At 33.3% G+C, this 18,634-nt stretch overlaps 1 long non-coding RNA gene across 1 annotated transcript; it reads left to right on the top strand.

Moving 5' to 3' along the window:
* Positions 1-659: 659 nt before the first annotated feature.
* On the top strand, positions 660-4,067 carry LOC114876219. Its single transcript, XR_003789343.2, has 2 exons — positions 660-2,384; positions 2,453-4,067. It is a non-coding gene; the product is annotated as an uncharacterized LOC114876219 (long non-coding RNA).
* Positions 4,068-18,634: the final 14,567 nt, after the last annotated feature.

The following is an 18,634-nucleotide window of genomic DNA, read 5'->3' as shown; positions in this document are numbered from 1 at the left end:
ATTATGATGTGTGTGAATTTCAATAAATGTATTCGAATAAGGGTATTGTGGAAGAGGATGATGATGATGATGTGAAAATGAAAAATGAACGAAGTATCTACATAATTTGATATTAAAATTGTGAGTCGATTAAAAGGCAAATAAAATTAAATAGTAAACGAACATTTTAATTTCAATAATTTTTGGAGAATTTTCGTTTCTTGTTGTTAACCATCAGCTGATGAATTGAAAGGCAGTTAAAGTATGCCTATTAAAACCAAAATATATGCACTTTTGAATCAAATAAATGGATAGTAATTAAATTATAAACTGGAAGATGAATATACAGTAAATACAATTTATTGCTTTTAATAAATCAGTCTTTTGGAACTGAATAAAATTTGAAGAAGATGATGTACATACATAAAATCTTATAACAATAAGAGAATGAGTAAATCAACACATTTTATATCACTGGAAAATTAAAATTATTGAAAAAGAATTATAGGAAATCAACAGGAAGGTAGCATATAAATCAATAAGTCTACTTTTATTATTTTCATCAATGGAAATTAAAGTTGTTAATAAAAAGTATATATAACACCAAAAAATACGGATAAATGAAAAAAAAAAAAAATTAAGTAAAATAGATATAAGGTAGAAAAAAAGATTACAATATATTAATAAAATACACGCATTTTTAAATAAATATTCAAATAAAAAAAAAATTTTTTACGTAACATTCGAACAACTAAACCCATCAAAATGATAGTTTCCAGATTTCTCATTTTATGATACAAAAATTGTTAAAAACCTTTTCGTCATGATGTAGCTATGTTGACTTTTTATTAGATATAGAATAATTATATATTCTAATTTATGTTCCAACTTTTATTCATTCACTTTCCCAATTCATCTTCGATTTAAAAATAGGTCACTTGTTCCACTGTCACACATTGTACGAAATGAAACTTTCATTTTGAACCAGGTGTTCCATGTTTATCAGTTGGAAGCATTTTCCCAAGCATAGAGCCACGGTTATGCAACAGATGTAACAATAGTCCCCGACAAAAAAGTCTGCTATTACTTCCGGCGGAATTGAAATTGGACCGCTTTACTCGCAACGAACACAGCCACTTAAATTTCCATTTCCAGATAATAACACGCTTCTATTTCGGTTCCTCTAAATTACGGAAGTAGAACGAGGCAAAATGCTTCCGCATGCATTTTCGCAATCATGTGTGAAATAAATATGTATGCCCTGATTCGAGCTACCTTAATTACATCTATCATGAACACTCCTTTTGATGCAAGAATTCAACGTAACGTTTTTTTTTTATTCTCTGAGAAAAGTAATTGTTTCCGATATTATAAGGCAGTTATAAAAGTTTACACTATTCATATTTAGATTTTTCAAAAAGGGAAAGATATTTAATTTTCGTTGACTACTATCCATCTTTTATTTGATCTCCTAAAAGTGTTTACTTTTTCTTAAAGATTTCACGCTTAAAATTACGAATTTTCATTTATTTTGCCTAAATTTAAATTTTTCGAAAGTAAAAGGATACCGTCTTTAAGCCATTCGTACAAAATGGTAGAAAACATAAGAAAAGAACAGATATCTATCTATTCTAAATTCTAGATGTATATTAGAAGTACATTGAATTATCTCAAATATTTTTCGCTAAGAATATCCAATTCGTATTTATTCTTTTTACAAACAGAACGATACCTCTCTTCAACATCACATCTCATTTCAACCACTTTCAGCATAAAAAAAAAAAATTCTTATGAAATTCATACAATCATCACAAATATTTCATATCAGAAAAAAAAAATATGAAAACGCAAATGTCGATATTTTTGGCGAGTTTCTGCAATTGTAATAAAGTATGCATGTTTTGGCGAATGAGACAGAGGTAAAAAGACAAATTTATTGTAACGATAGCGCGCATGGGCTGTACGAGTTTAACGAGAGACAATAAAAAAGAAGAACGACGTTTGTACAATTGCGAGAACGAGAAACCGGAGGAAAATAGAAGGAATAAAATGAAAAAAAGTATGAGGAATATCCTTAAAAAGCGATTTCGTTTCTGTGCACGTCATTCAAAAAACCGTCGCGATGTGTCGATCAGACACCAAACTGCTACATTATACATTGTAATCGTATAGAAGATCGCAATAAAGAGAGACTAAAGGGAAACCGGATGATCAGTGTGCGATATAAATTGTAAGTTATTCGATGATTTCGTATTATTCGACAGGACCTTATTATTATTATTATTATTATCATTATTGTTGTTATTATTATTATTATTATTACTATTATTATTATTATTAATAAGACTGTATAACGGAGAAGAGGATGGTGATGAAGAAGAAGAGAAAAACAGCTACTATATTATGTAAGTTAAATTGTATACAAAAGAAAACAAAAACTGTACGCGCTTATTATTTTTAATTTTTATCCTAGGTATCGTGTTCTCGGCATGGAAGATGGTCACGTGACATTTTCAATCGACGATATCCAGATTATTTTGTATTTTAAATTGAAAAGATAAAAAAAAAAGATGATAGCACCTTGTTCCATCGACGAATTGTATACTAAACTGCGAAATCGTTTGTCATGAATTTAGACTGCGGATGTTTTTTACGCAATTATAACATTGTTAAAATACATACAAATCAGTTTCAATAAAGTTTCCGTACAACATTGGCGTTAGACTTTATGTACTTAATATTGTGTAATTCATGCACAAAATATGATGAATAAATGTTACTTACGTTATTTTATTCAGAAATATTATGCGGTATTTATTATTGAAACATAGTTTTTTGAGGAATTGTTGAACAGAAATAAAAATTTAAACGTTTCGTACACATTAATATTAACGCGTTAATTATGGGAGGGTGACCAATTATCAATATTTCAAACCTAATGCAATCTAATAATTAACGCAACGACTGTAATGGGGGTCACTGATGGCAAGCACCTAAAATTTTATATAATAAAATTATTAGAAAAAAAGGAAAAGAACACAATCTTATTTTAATCATTCAAAACCTTTTCTGATAAACTGTACACAAAAACTGCGTGAATTATATATTGATATATATACGCATAATTTGGATGATAAAAAAATACAAAGAGGGGGTATTACATTGATTAATCATTGCAACAACATAAGTGTTAATTACTTACTTAATAATTATTGCATAGCTTGATTCTGAACGCGATAATCTATCAGTCGAACACAATGTACAAAATAAAATATACATTTTTAAAACCGTCTAATGACAAAACAAATTTCTCTTCAAGTTCCGTTTCTTTGCACTGATTTGCATAAACATCCACAGTCTAATCATGGTACATGCGAATCGTTGTGATCGTTCCTAGCACAGTGGCGTCGGATAAAATCAGTATTTGAAATCTCGTGGTAAAAGAGAAAAACAAACGATTCGCGAGAAATCTGTCAAAGAGAAAAAGAAAAAGAGCGTAGAAGTATAATAAGAATACGACAAGCACGGAGACGAACGTACTAGCGATCCTTTATCGGAACAGCTGAGACAACGATGAAGAAACTGGTCTAGCACTGCCATTTGTAAGCTACGTATTTAATTCTCATAGACTGAAACAAAAAGAAATATGAAATATTTAATTGTTAATGAAAATCGGTGAAAAGAGAGAGAATGAGCGAGAGGTAACGATGAGAAGAACAGCCATTGGGTTCTAAAGTATGAAACCCTTCAGGCTGTTTTGTTTTTAATATTTAGTCAAAATATCGCCACTTGCAACGCTACCTTGTGATATCATTCAGGATCCCTTTTTTCTCTTGTCCTCTTTCCTTCATGTACACTTGCGTTGCTCATTGTTTTCAAGAACAACGAGAAGGAAGAAGAGATGGGAGCAGAAGAAATGTAATTTTGATCCTTGTGACACTGTTTCAAAGGAATAGTTTCACCAAGGATGAAGAAATCTGTATTTATTACTCCCCTTATCTTCTCTCTCGTTCCTTCGATGCAAAACCCCACCATATCGTCGCCATATAATTTTTAGAGGTAATAAATGAAATATTATTGAATACAACTGGATCTTGTTTTTTATTTCATATATCTTACCTTCTTTAGCAATTTATCAACGCTAATCCTATTGAACAATTTCGTTGTTCATTTTCTTTGAAAAGAATGCTTCTGATGCTATTTTTTTTATATCTGTATTTATATTTCAATATTTCTTGCTTACGAGGAAACATACCGAAATGTCCGTCTCCGATTTCGATGAAACATGGTGGGTATATTAAGCAGGTGAAAATAAGCGACACGTATTTTTTATAGCTGCCCAATCGCAAGTTTAGGGAGTGAAATCAGCCCTTGAAATATCAGCAGAAAAATGGTACATATCTAGAAAATTATCACAAATATAAGAAAACTTCATAGGGAAAAGTTTCATGGTTTCTTGAGGTAAAACAAAAAGTGATCACAGAATTTAAATAAAGTAATTTGTTTATAACAAAAAAATGTATTGTTACATTATTTTAAGAGATACAAAAATTTACATAATAACATAATAACAAAAAGAAACCAAAATTTATACATACATGTATAACGTATAGGCATACGGGCGGCTATTTTTATGAGATACACATTTATTAATCATACCAAGATCATCTAAAAGGGTACAGCCGGATATGACCTCATGTAGGGGGGGGGGGGGGAATGGGCAAAAATGTAAAACACACGTTTTGGTCAATGTCTCCTATATTTGTGCATGAAAAGTATGACATTGTTAGGAAGTAATTTATTGCTTGGAAATTGATATACGTTAACAACAAAATTGATATAAAAATTACAGAAGTAGTAAACATTAAATTCGAGAAGGCTATCAGTTTCTTTACTTTTATGTATGTATGTATGTACATATACATATTGTTGCGACGGCGAGAAGTTCCCGCTCTTTCGACGCATCGACCGCTTCTTGATGTATCGAAAGAGCCATCGACTGCCCCGTCCGAAGCTGTCGTCGAATCATAACGAGAAGCTATCCCTTATTTCGAGCGGAAACACGTCACCGTATGCTTGAGGTCTCTTAGACAACCGCGCGTCTTTTGAATATCAGATTGTATCGGGAAGCCGACCTGTACGGATCTATTGCTTAAAACTCCTGTGTAACTGAAATATAGGCAGTCTAGTTTGCTCCTTGTTTATTTATTTAACTATGGAAAGTGCGAGCTCCACTCCCCGGCGCAACAATATATACGATCGCTATCGGACGAGGATGATTTCAATAACTGATATCGTTTCATTTCGATTGAAGATTAAATATACTTGGCGTGTGTACTATTCGTTAGTGAATTATTGATCCCAATTATGATGCAAAGAATGCAATATTAATAGTATGAAGATTGTACATAAATTTACGGAACATAAGTTTCATAGAAATGATATTCCGTAAAGTGTAAAGAAATGTCAATAGCAGAATGATTTCTTACAAAACGCACAAGTAATAATAGCAGCATTTTCATAAATGTCACATGTTGATGCTGAATTTGTACCGAAACAAAAGTCTATTAGATTGTCGAAACGAGGGGGCCTGTTTTCTACATGACGTTTACATATCCTGTGTACCTGGTGTCACAATCATCTGGCTGAACTTTATTAGTATTAGTATGCTTTATGGCCACAGATGAATAAGATTTATTCAGCACAAAGTGTCTGTGTGCAAAACAGTAAGATTAAAATGTCGTTCTGAAATGCAATCGTATTACCATGAATTGATATTTTATAACCATACGATATTTTGATTAATTAAAATTAATTGATTTTTAACGCAAGTGATTTCAACAATTATTTGTTATTTGCGTATATTATGGGTAGTTCTTTACCGCACAGGCATGTGCGTATGAAGATACATATGTTAAGTACATAATAACAATTCTGTTACCTTAATGACTGCATGTTAGATAGGCATAGATAGGCATGACACGGAATGCAGCGAAAACAAGACCCTACTGTAATTAACAAATGTGTAACTCATAAAACTAGCCGCTCGTATGCCTACAGGGTATACCTAAACAAGTTTTCCTTTGCCAAAATGTTGGTTAAGGCTTCGTTTTCGAATTATTAACGAAAAACACTGGCCAATGAGAGCGCACGTAAAACGCGGGCTGAACCACTTGGGTATGCTCTGCGTTCGAACCGTGGTCGTGATCAAGTACTGTACACCGATGAAATATTGCGGAGGCTAAGGAGTGACTCCTCGGTCTGTCCCGTCTAGTCCCAACGTCGTCAGGCACCCACACCACTTGACTTTGCGGTGTGCAAGCAGCGGGCTTAGTATGTGTGAGCGTTTCGACCAATAACGCGCGACGGTCTAGAATGCGTGTGCATTAGGCGTGACTAGAAACCTCTGACCAATCGCACCCGCATTCCTTAGCCTCCGCAACATCTCATCGGGATACAGTACATCGGAATCACATCGGTATAGTAGGACTCGTTGGAGAAAAGTTGTATGGAATAATGAATAAAAAAAAGAAAAGGATAATAGTATCGAATTATTGGTTGCTCATGAACAACGAATAAAGTAATAAATAGGTTTCATGTAGAATAAATAAATCGATACTATTATTTTTTCTTTTTTTTTTTAAATAAGTTTGCAAATAATAAAAAAAGGATTAAAATGCAATAACTAATAAACATGTGAGTTTTAAACATTAAATTTGAAAAAGTCCAAAAATAATGTAAATGAAGACCTGCAATGAAAATGGCTGTCACTGGCTCATTGTGCCGATCCTGAGCATTCAAGGAGAAAACATGTTACGCTGATTGGGCATCTTAGGATTGGGCAGCTATTAAAAAGATACATGTCCCTTATTTTCACCTGCTTAAGATATCCACCAAGTTTCATCACAATCGGAGACGGACATTTCGGTATGTTTCCTTGTAAGGAAACTTGCTCAGCACTGCAGCAAGATTCGTTTTTTTCTTCTAATTTTACAATAATGAAAAAAATGTCTTTTTAACATTGTCCCTTTTACAAATTTGAAAAGAAAAAATATCAATAGAAAATATTGCTGTTAAAGACAGTTTAAAATTAATTAGGACACTTTGTAAATAAAAATCCTTATTAATATGCTGTAAAATAATAATAAAACTTTTCCATATAATTCAAAGATAAAGTTTTTAAATACTTATAAACATAGAACTTAAAAATATTAAGGTACAATTAATTTAAATAGACATATTTATTATTTATTTTCACTAAACTTTATACTTCAAATTAATATGACATATGTATTGTTTCGGTAAACCAACAATGATTTAAATTTAATTTTATATTCTATACTGTTTTCATTTTTAACCGACTTCGAAAAGGAGGAGGTTATTCAATTCGATCAGTATATTTTCTCTTTTTTTGTGTGTGTTCACCGATTACTCCGAGATGGATGGACCAATCGGAACGAAACCTTTTGCATCTTGTAGGGTATGTCTTCCAGTTGGTAATAATCGCGATATGCGTGCAATAATTGAGACCCTTACAACCGATTGATTTACGACAACTGAATGTCATAGAAAAAACATCGTAAGGGAAATTATTAAATAAAAAGAAACGTCCATCGAAGAAGAGGAACGAAGAGAAACAGGATTTTGAAAAAACGACAGGTGTAGACACGATAATAGTTGAACGAAGCAAAAACCATGTACGATCCGGTGGTACGAAAAACTATCAAGCAAGAAGATGAAATGGTTAATGTTGCTGTAATAGAATTCCTACTCGTCTTTTCTAACATCTCTTGCCGTCGTCCCGACGCTGTCATGATAAAGATATAAAGATAATTATGTTCGCCGTTCAATCCACTAATAATAATATTGATTTTGTTACGCTGTTCCCGTTAACGTCAACGGATCGAGGGACAATGTTGTTGAACACAATATTAAGTCATGTTCACGTGTGCATAAAAACAGTATTTAATGCAAAAATCCAAGACACTGGTGAGTTGATAATTGCCTGTCTCACAGCTTCCTTTCTTATCGTGGTTGTAATCCCTGTTGGTGGTTATTAAAAATTTAATATTAAATAATCTTGTATGAATAGCTGCAGATTATGTGAAACACAAAGGCGGAAGCAGAGGACATCGTAGTTTCCACATCAAGAAGCTTTCAAGTATTCAAAAACATGTTATTAAAACATTAAGCACCACAGTAAAAATGGAAATAAGAAACGTAATATGCAATTTTTGTATATTTGCTGCTATTATATGGTAAAATCGTCTGGAAACTTATTTTAAGAAAGCTGAGTATTGAAATATAATAAATTAGGTGACCATTCTTGATAGTAATCAAGAAAACCATAATATATTATTTTGAGAGTTATAGTAACTTCGATATGACAAAATTTTTACTGGGCCAGTAAAAAGTGAACTGTCAGGTTTAAGAAGTTAATACGTAAAATTATAAATGAAAACTAGATATGTCAGGGGGAAACTTCCGAAAGGCCCTCCCACCCTAGGGCAGCCAAACTTCGGATTTATAGTAATGGAGGGACGAGAAAAACTAAAATCGAAATCAAAGAATTAAAGCTTTAAAATTTGAATTAAAGTTGAGCGCTTGTAACGAGTGAGCATTCTGGTTCTACTGAGGTAGCACATGAGGAAGCAAAGGACTCTCCGAGGGAGCAAGAGAGCCATTGCCCAGCCTCACTTCCTCCTGTGCATGCGCAGTCTGTTTTCAAGCCGAATGTGAGTATATTTTATATGTACATCTCGAGAACGGTTTATTTGCCGGACCTGAAAATAGTCTCATTCGATTTCTCGTCTCTCAATTACTATAAATCCGAAGTTTGGCTGCTCTAGGGCGGGGGGGAGGGGTCCTTTCGGAAGTACACCCTATGTCAGAATCAAGTAATACATTTTTAGAAGACCTGGCCCATCTCCGTCAGTCAAAAATTCTTTTAGTTATGCCAATACTCACAAAATTGAATATACATTCAGATGAGATCCATAAAAAATACACATTTATAAGCAACAATACAATATATATAATATAATATAATATAATATTCATATGTATTATTAAAGAATTAATAAAAAAGTATCACAATGAGATAAAGTACATCTTTTATACCTACGGGTATATAAGTGAACATAAAGAGATATAGCTATTTTATTAGGTTGTGTAATAAATTCCTGCGTTTTTTATATTTTATTTTTTTCCCGCAATTTTATGTTTTGTTAGGTAAAGTATATATATGCATTCGCAAGTCTTTTTCTTGCTCTACAAACCTACCTGCTTCAATTTTTCGAATTCATTAATTTTAATCAATTTTCAGGTATTTAAAATGGAAGTTCCAAGAGGCAAAAAAGTTCATTTTCGATATCTGCTCCTTTTGTTGTGGTCAAAAAACTACGGAAGCAGTTCGCAACATTTGTGACGCGTGGGGAGTAGATGCTATAGCTCTGAGGACCGCTCAGGATTGGTTTGCCGAGTTCAAAAATAGCAATTTCGACCTTGGCGACGCATCTCACTTCGGCCGATCTTCCGAGTTCGACGAAGATCGTCTCAAGACGTTTCTGAAGGAAGATGGTCGTCGAACAACACGAGAGTTGGCCGAAAGATAGGCTGTGCCTTTAAGACCATCGTTAACCATCTTCACTCCACGTCGGAAGGCGAAATAGAACAAATGTCGAAAATGCATTTTTTGCCTTCCGGAACTTCCATTTCAAAAGCCTGAAAATTGGTTGGTAAATATAGGTAAATATTTAGAATAAGGGAGCCACCTCCGATTTCGATCACCTTGAAATATGTTGTCAAGGTCGTCATTCTGAACAACTTTCTCCTATACATATAATAGTCGAACTCTTTTAGTTTTCGAGATATTTGAAAGAATAACGCGCTTTACTGTCAATATTTCCCAGAGTGAATAAATTGCAACTAGGATCTCTTCTATTGTTAAGCAGTAGAAGGGAGGCAATTCGAACATCTGCTATAATGATTACCAAATAAGTGCACATGCACACACACAATGAGGTATCAACCCGACCGTGCAACCTCGACACGGTATGTATGTACACTGACAATGAGTCCCATCGAAGTTGTCGCAGTGAAGTTGGCGCGCTAAGGCATTCACGCCGCGGCGGCGTTAGCGCGGCAACTTCACTGCGACAACTTCGATGGGACTGAGTGTACACTGAGTTGCAATGAACTTGTCGCAGTGAAGTTGGCTCCAGATTTACTGACACATTCACGCCGCGTCGGTGAGTCGATCTCGCCCATCGTCTCACCGACGCGGCGTGAATGTGTCAGTAAATCTGGAGCCAACTTCACTGCGACAAGTTCATTGCAACTCAGTGTACACCTTGGCTACTGCTAATGCCGACGGTACTTGAACTTTATCGACTCATATCTCGAAAAGTACTCAACAGAAAGAAGCTCATGGAAGTGTTTTGAAAAGCTCTTGATGTCAGCTACAAGAATATTAAATAAAAAGTGGGGGTTCCCATTTAAAATTTTTAACTTGACCTTGATAGCTCCTCGTTTGACCGTTTGATGCATCTATTAAAACCCTACAACTTATGTATGAAATATCTTTTCCTAAAATGCTTTGTTTTCGAGATATTCCACCGGTCCCGCACTTTTTCCTTAGTATATCGGTATAAGCTTAATACAGTCTAATGCTAAATGTCAAGTTCACTCATAACTTTGGACATTGAGTCAACGACTTTAGTAAGAAACATAAACAAGATATATGTATACATATATACACACAAGACACTCTATTAAACGCAAAATGCTGTCGAAAATTTATGTAGCCTTAAGATAACTATTTTCTCAAATATTTCGAAAACTAAAAGAGTCCGATTAATATATATATATAGGAAAAAGTTGTTCAGAATAACGCCCTTGACAACATATTTCAAGGTGATCGAAATCGGAGGTGGCTCCCTTATTCTAAATATTTACCTCCCAAATAAGTTTGATGGGATTAAAATAGAATAATTAAGGAAGTGTTGTAGGAGAGGGGAGGAAAAGGGGTTCGTCTCGGAATCGTCTGTCGGACTCGTCAGTGGGGCTGACAACAGACGACCCCTGCCCCAGACACCTATCATACTGCAATTCGAGACTTCTGTACAGGGTGATTCTCTCGCAGCCGGACACAAAGGAACTGGCGACAATGAACCCCTTGATCGTACCATAAAGAGGTCCATACACACACAGAGTCGTCTCGGCCCGGGTAAGTCCCAGCTGGCACGTGACAATGCGGACCTCTTCATGCCGCGGTCAAGGGGTTCATTGTCACCAATGTTCTTTTGCGTCCGGCTACGAGAGAATCACTCTGTATAGAAGTCCCAAATTGCAGTATGATAGGTGTCTGGGGCAGGGATCGTCTGTTGTCAGCCCCACTGACGAGTCCGACAGACGATCCCGAGACGAAACGCCTTTTTCTCCCCTGCATGCCGTGCGACCGCTTGCGAGAACACCGTCAGCGATCATCTCGCCGCCACCTAGCGGTCCCCGACCCGAACTAAAGGTGTCCGGGGAGACGAAACTCTCCTCTCCCCCTCCACTTAAACGCCTACAGTGTTTTTATTTCATTTATCATACATATTGTATTGCTTATAAATATTCATTTTCTTATATAGGCGTACGTTCAATTTTATGAGTACATAACTGTACATATGCATTACCACCACAAGCACACCGAATTAATTGGCCTACATAATCTGTAATGAATGCCGGTAGCTGATGAACATTTCATCGAAGGAGAATATTCGAAACGTTAGTAGATTATCAGGAGTGTCTGTTCTCATCAGCATCTAAATCAAGCCCAAATGACCATTTCGCTAATTTACGCTCGAGCAAGAAACGAATGGCTACAGGGCGTAGCTAACCGATCACATCATTAACAAGTCCACTAAATGCCTCTACAGTGGATAATTACTGTCAGTATCGTTTTGTCATGTTTTCTGGAATATGCGATGCCACGTTATCAGGATTATTGGTGTCATTGTGGCAATCATTAAAGGTACCTCCCGGTTGAGGCGGCTTCTTTGTTGCTTTCCAAGCTACGAAGAAATCGGTGGCTGTTTCGCTGGAGCGATCGTAAGTACGCTAAGCCGGATCGACTTCAATTATTCAAATAAGCGCAGATGAGAGAGTCGATAGCCTTGGCGGATGCACGGCTGCTAGCTACTAGCTTGTGGAAGCTTCGTCCTGCGCGGATGCAACCCATAATTCCTAGACAATCTTCCCTCTGGAGAGGTGCTCGTTCGAAGAGATGGTTAAAAGACTCTTGACCAACGCAGCTGGCTGCATACTCTAATAAATTTTACTCAAACAAGCAGGACAAGCAGAAAGTTGGAAAAAATTAATTTTTTAATTTTAGCATTTTGCTTGAAGTGAACTACCAACGTATAGCAGATATGCTTGGAGTGCAAAGGGTTAATACATGACATCTCAAGAATATTTTCTGAAAATATTTTCTAATTTAAAATAAAGTAGACAAAAATTCCTCTTATGTGTCGAGCTAATATAAAAATAGAAGATTAGATTAAACTCAACATAGAGCAACAAAGGATTAACCAGACGATTATTCTTTAGTATCGCTGCACAACATATTACAGTCAAGCTTACTATATCGTTCTCTTTCTATCTTGTCGATCGATGTCGAGCAACCTGAAGAATGTTCATCATGCTCGAGTGCCGTTCTGTAATGACAAGTTTCTTTTTTCCTGTCGTTACGAACAAGCAGTCGTACGTGCGACACAACCGCTCGTTCTTTTTTCTTCTATGGGCCAGCAGGAATGCTGAGCACAAGCAACGCAACGACTCAAAGAATCCGGAGGTTTTATTCTTTTCAGGATGTTAGGTCGCGGCAAGATCGCGGGGACAGTGAGATAAACGGATGCTTCCAATTAGTAATTGACGTTTACGAACTTTTTGCGATACTCGTTTAATTGATACCGCTTTCACGGTCGGTATACGGCTTTGTTATTAATCACACTCTTATGAATCGTGAGCGGACGATCAGAGAGGGTATTTCCATCTTGCAGGACTGGACAAGGCGCCTCAAAGTGAGGTAAAGAAAGTTTCTTGTTGCTTGATCTTGTATGCCTTTGAGCTTATATGGCTGACAGAATTATAAACTCTTATGATATTCTAAATAATTACATTGTGCTATGATTTATTAATCTTCGGATGCCGGAGTTGGGTCTTTACTGACCTAACATATGTATGATTTGGACCTGACAAATAGCAGTCACCGGTGATCGGCACTATGAATTCAATATGATCAAATAATTGAGATAAAATAAAATGTAAACAAATTTTAACTTACATTAGTATCAATATTCCTTAGAATTTATGCGAAGTATCAAAGCGATAGGTTAAGAGTACTTAGATATTGTGAATAAATGTAATTATAGTGTACTTACGACATTTTTTTTTAAATTATGAAAGTAAATATAATAATAATAATAATAATAATATAGTTTATTCCTATTGCGGGGTACATAAAAAGAAATATAGCTCAACGATAAAAATATCGTTCTATTTTAATCATTCGTTTAGAAAAAAAATTGTATACTGAAATTTCGACAATATGTAAAACAAAATTTATAATTATAAATGTTTAAAAAGTACACTTTTATAAATAACATATTATTTTATGTAACACACGAGTAACATAATAATGTAATAAATGGTTAAATTTAATTTTAGACTCTTTTTCATTCTCATTTTGTATATTTTATACCATTTCTTTATACTCACGATCAAATTAAGCTTCCGGTAACATAGAGGAAGCAAGAATTCTCAAAATCTTAATTTTTACGATATTAATATTACAAGTAATTTAGAAACAAAATAATACAATCATTTTTCATTACTATGTATTTTAAAATTTAGTACATAACTAAGAAGTACAAATAACACAGTAAATATTAATTCAAATTTTCCGCATAAATGTGTGTACATACATACATGATGGAAGGTAACAAAACTATACATGTACAGATATGTACTTACAAATATGGTGCCCTTTGTGTTACATTGTTATCTTCCTCGGTGAAGTTTACACAGAAAGGTAGGAACCAGGGACATCATCACTTTCCCTGTGGAAGTCTAATTTAACCGTGAACGTATTTGATCGATTAAAATATCACACCTTTCATATCTTGTGGGACATTCTGTATTATAAATATATATAAAAATACTGTTTTGATGCCATAGATACATTTACGTGTAAAATAGATATTTTTATATTACCGTTTAAATAATTGATAACACCTGGAAGTCGCTTCCTGTCGATAACAATTTTGCATTAATACAGAGTCAATATGCTGTTGAAAACATAAAAACAAGATACCTGTATCTATCGTTAATGCAAAAGCGATCGATCAATCATTGTAAATTACAAATAGGTAGAATTTGCACTTTGCTGCAAGTAATCAAGAACCGTTATGAAATTATAAACTCTAGATAACTATGAATGATGTATTGCTGCTTCATCGGCATGTAAGTGACACTGACGTATCCGCTATTAATTACCATTATTAATTGCTGTACTTACTTTACGTGACACGTGCAAATGATCGTGCATTATTCTCTGGTGAAAATAAGAAATGTAAAATTAACATCAATTGTATTCTTGTTATGATTATTGTTAACAAAAACATGATTTTATCGAAAAAAACTTGCTCGTATTTAATAAAACATTAGACTAAATTTCAACATCAAATTAAAAGTACTTATCGAAAATAAATATTCTATTTAAGCATTGTATTTTAAAAAAATTTTTAAATATGAATTTTTTTGGGGTTAAAGTAAAAGTAATTAAAAATTTTTAAGTTATATTCTACTAAACTTCAATGAAATTCTAATTTAATAATTGGCAACTAAATCTTGTAAAATATACTGAATGTTACAAAGTAGAGAAACACTATTTCTACTATCCTCTATTATTAGTCGGACGATGATCTATACGACAATCTATATTTAACATTTACATAAGAGAAAACGGAATATAGACTTATGAAATTAAGTGTTATATTTTTTTTTAAATATATAATATTATATCATTTTTATCGTTTGAAATGCATGAATATCTCTCAATAGTATAAAATCATTGTAATAATCAATAGTAATGTAGTAAATAAAAGACGTATTCCAGAATATATTCTGGATTCCACTGCCGATAGCAGGGGGGTCGCAGGGGGTCCGCGACGCGTCCGATCACGAAAAATCGAATAGACGTGCCCTTACGACTTGCGACGAATCCGCGACGATAGACAATAGTTTTATTCATAGTTTACGTAGTTTTACAGTTTATAATTAGTTTAGGCACCTAGAGTTAGTAAAACCTACAGTAATAAAAATCAATAGTAATAAAATCATTGTTATGAAAATCACTGATAACCGACACCACAAATCTAATATACTTATATAATAAAATAAGTAAATAGGCATTCTTAAATATTAATATTAAGTTTTTAATGTTAACTCGTTAAGTACCTAATGTGTCTAACCACGTACGGTAATTTCCACTACAGCCATTTACACGTTAAAGAATTTTTCAAATGGATGTAAAATAAATTACATTTTCATATTCGTATTACAAAAACAAGAAAAGTTACGTATGTATATTTTCTAACAGCAAAGCTACTATCACTCTGTAACAAACGTATTCTTAACAAAACAAGTCTCAATTACAACTTCTAACCAGCAATAAATATACTATATACCCTATAATAACAGCAATCAACTCTCTTTTAATCCCTTAGAAATAAAGTTGTCGAGTCAAGCAATAATACCTCGCAATTGAGCTTTACAATTTACAACCTCATCATTATAAATAATGCTTGACACTTTCAATAAAAAGAGAATTTGTTCATAATTTAGGTACATTTTTAATTTAACGATAAACAGGTATTTTTCAATTGAATTTTGATAAGAAAGGATGAGGAATCGTAAATGTTACATACTAATGCCGTAAGTATGTTACATCATATCAAAATGTTAACATAGAATGGAATATTACAATCATATTATCCTTACTAATTTCATAACACGAAAAATGTATAAAGCTAAAAAAAATTGCCATTTGGTTTTCAAATAACAGGTGCAAAACTGCATTCCATTGATGGAATATTTAATTTAAAAAAAATCTTTGCAGACCTCATCACAATATGAAAACAGCAAAAGCAGCGTTAATATCTATAAAAATCGTATACACGAAAATATATGAATAACCAGTTTCGTTTAAAAAATGTATGTATATGCATTTAAAAGGTGGTCATTTTAAAGATTTTTATATCATACACCTGAGAAATAAAAGATATCATTTCCTGCTTTAATCCCTATCTATGCACTACATAGTTACAATATTTTTTATTAGGGAGAAAATTTATAACTCTACGATGCATAAATGCAACCAGGAGGAAAAAAGATGCAGGTAGTCCCGGTTAATAAACGTCAATTACTAGGGTAACCGGTAGTAAGAGTACGAGTACATTAGCCCGCATAATTTTAGCACTCGCAGCGCTTGAACGAAACTCTTGAGCGTTGCGTCACAGCATATCGTGGGTGAAGATGGCACCGTTTCGTTACATAACGCCCTTCCAATACTGTCTTTTGCTGCTGCTTTATCCTCCACGCTATTTTAGTCATTCAAATTTCACATCGTACAGACATAGTTGCTTCGCCTCGCGTGTCTTTCTATACCTTGTTAAAACACGATCATTGAACTGGTATCAGGTGATTCACCGTAATGTTGAACTTATACGGCGTTATGTATAGATTGCAGATATTTTTGTAAACATATATTTTTGCAAGAAACGATTAAAAAAAATGAATCAACTTTTTATTTTACATAATGTGTACCCTTTACATAGGGTTTTTGCATACATTCAGACTTTGATTAATTTATGTTTCATATTTTACACATTTTGCATATTTTAAATGTGTTACACGTATTGGTTGCATGTAACACAAAATTTATGTAACACGAGAGTGTTTCATGTAACTGGGACAAGCTATAACTTTAGAATAGTAGAACATAAACTAAAATGTAATTAATAAAAATTAAATGGCGTCGAATAGAGCATTATACATACATATGATGCGTGTGTCGGCACCAAAACTAGAAGCGTTTCAAAGGTTTCAAAGTTATCTTCATTTCTTTTTAATGGAATTGTGTACTTACAAGGGACATTACCCAATCGACACACGCCGATTTTGATGCCCTTTGAGTATGACACAAAACTCAAAAAAATATTTGACACGTATTTTTTTTTATCGGCAATCGTCCATGCTGAAAGGGTGAAAAAAATGACAAAAATAGATTATTTTTCAATATATTTTTTAAACAAATAAATTTATCAGAAAGGTGGCTACATAGAAAAATTTGCTGTTCAAAAACACACAAATTCCATTTTGAATTTTTCGCCTATACCTAATAGTTCCTGAGATATTCAAGAAAATATGTTTTGCAACCCCAACTTTGAGGGCTATTTTCACCCCTTCAGCATGGATGATTGCCGATAAAAAAAAATACGTATCAAATATTTTTTTGAGTTCTATATCATACTCAAAGGGCATCAAAATCGGCGTGTGTCGATTGGGTAAGGTCCCTTGTTAGTTATACATCAGTTGAAGCGTTTTTTAATTATCTATAAGAGTATTAAGGTACTTGGGTCGAAAAATCATTAGTTCAAAAGATATCTTAGGAAGAGACTAGGAGTGTCTACTACCTTTCTACGTTATCTTTTAAACCAATCAATTTTTTATCTTCATACTTTTTCGTAGAGAATAACAAGATGCATCAAATTATTTAAATAAATAATTATATTTAATAAATATAAATATAATCTTTATATTATATAAAATTTAAACGAATGTTAAGATTATATTTAATAAACATAAATATATTAAATTTTATTATTTTAATTTAAAAATTTAAATAGCTTAAAAATTAGAGCATAATATTGAAGATATTAAGGTAAAATGACGTCAAAGGAAGTACAAAATTCGTCAAAATTTCTTTTAAATTATGAGGTCCCAAATCCCTCCCTTAAATATTTTTACATAAATATTCGTAGCTTATTTATGAGAAACAATGTAGGTTTGAATAACTTTACATTTGTTAACTGATACGATAACATTTCTTTGTAGAGTGAATAATTGAACAAAATTTTATGGTATTATTTTATAATGTCAATATTGTTAATATGTACAGTATACACTATATTAATTTATTATTAGTTTCTATTCCTTCATAATAGTATACCACTACCCTAAATGTAACGAATAAACCTACAAGAGTGACTAAGTAAATAAACCTAGGTAAGTAAGGGTCTCATTGCTTTCAACTTCAGTCATTAAATAATTTGATTATGTTATCCTCTTCCGTGAATTAATTCTGAACACATTCTGATGAATACATATTTTCTACAAATGAATTTACTATATTTTCTAACAAATGTTTAACAATCTATCAAACAGTTTTTATAAAAGGTACACTTTTAATTAATAAAAACAACTTTGAAGTAACACAACTACTTTTAACTGACTCAATAATTACAGATTATTTGCTTTGTTATAAAATACGAAAGTAAATTCAGAATATGCGGGATAAATTTGCGAATCGGCTTACAACGCATGCGCG

This window comes from Osmia bicornis, chromosome 2 (assembly GCF_907164935.1).
Source record: "Osmia bicornis bicornis chromosome 2, iOsmBic2.1, whole genome shotgun sequence".
NCBI classification, from domain to species: domain Eukaryota; kingdom Metazoa; phylum Arthropoda; class Insecta; order Hymenoptera; family Megachilidae; genus Osmia; species Osmia bicornis.
This window is presented reverse-complemented; position numbering and strand designations above follow the sequence as displayed.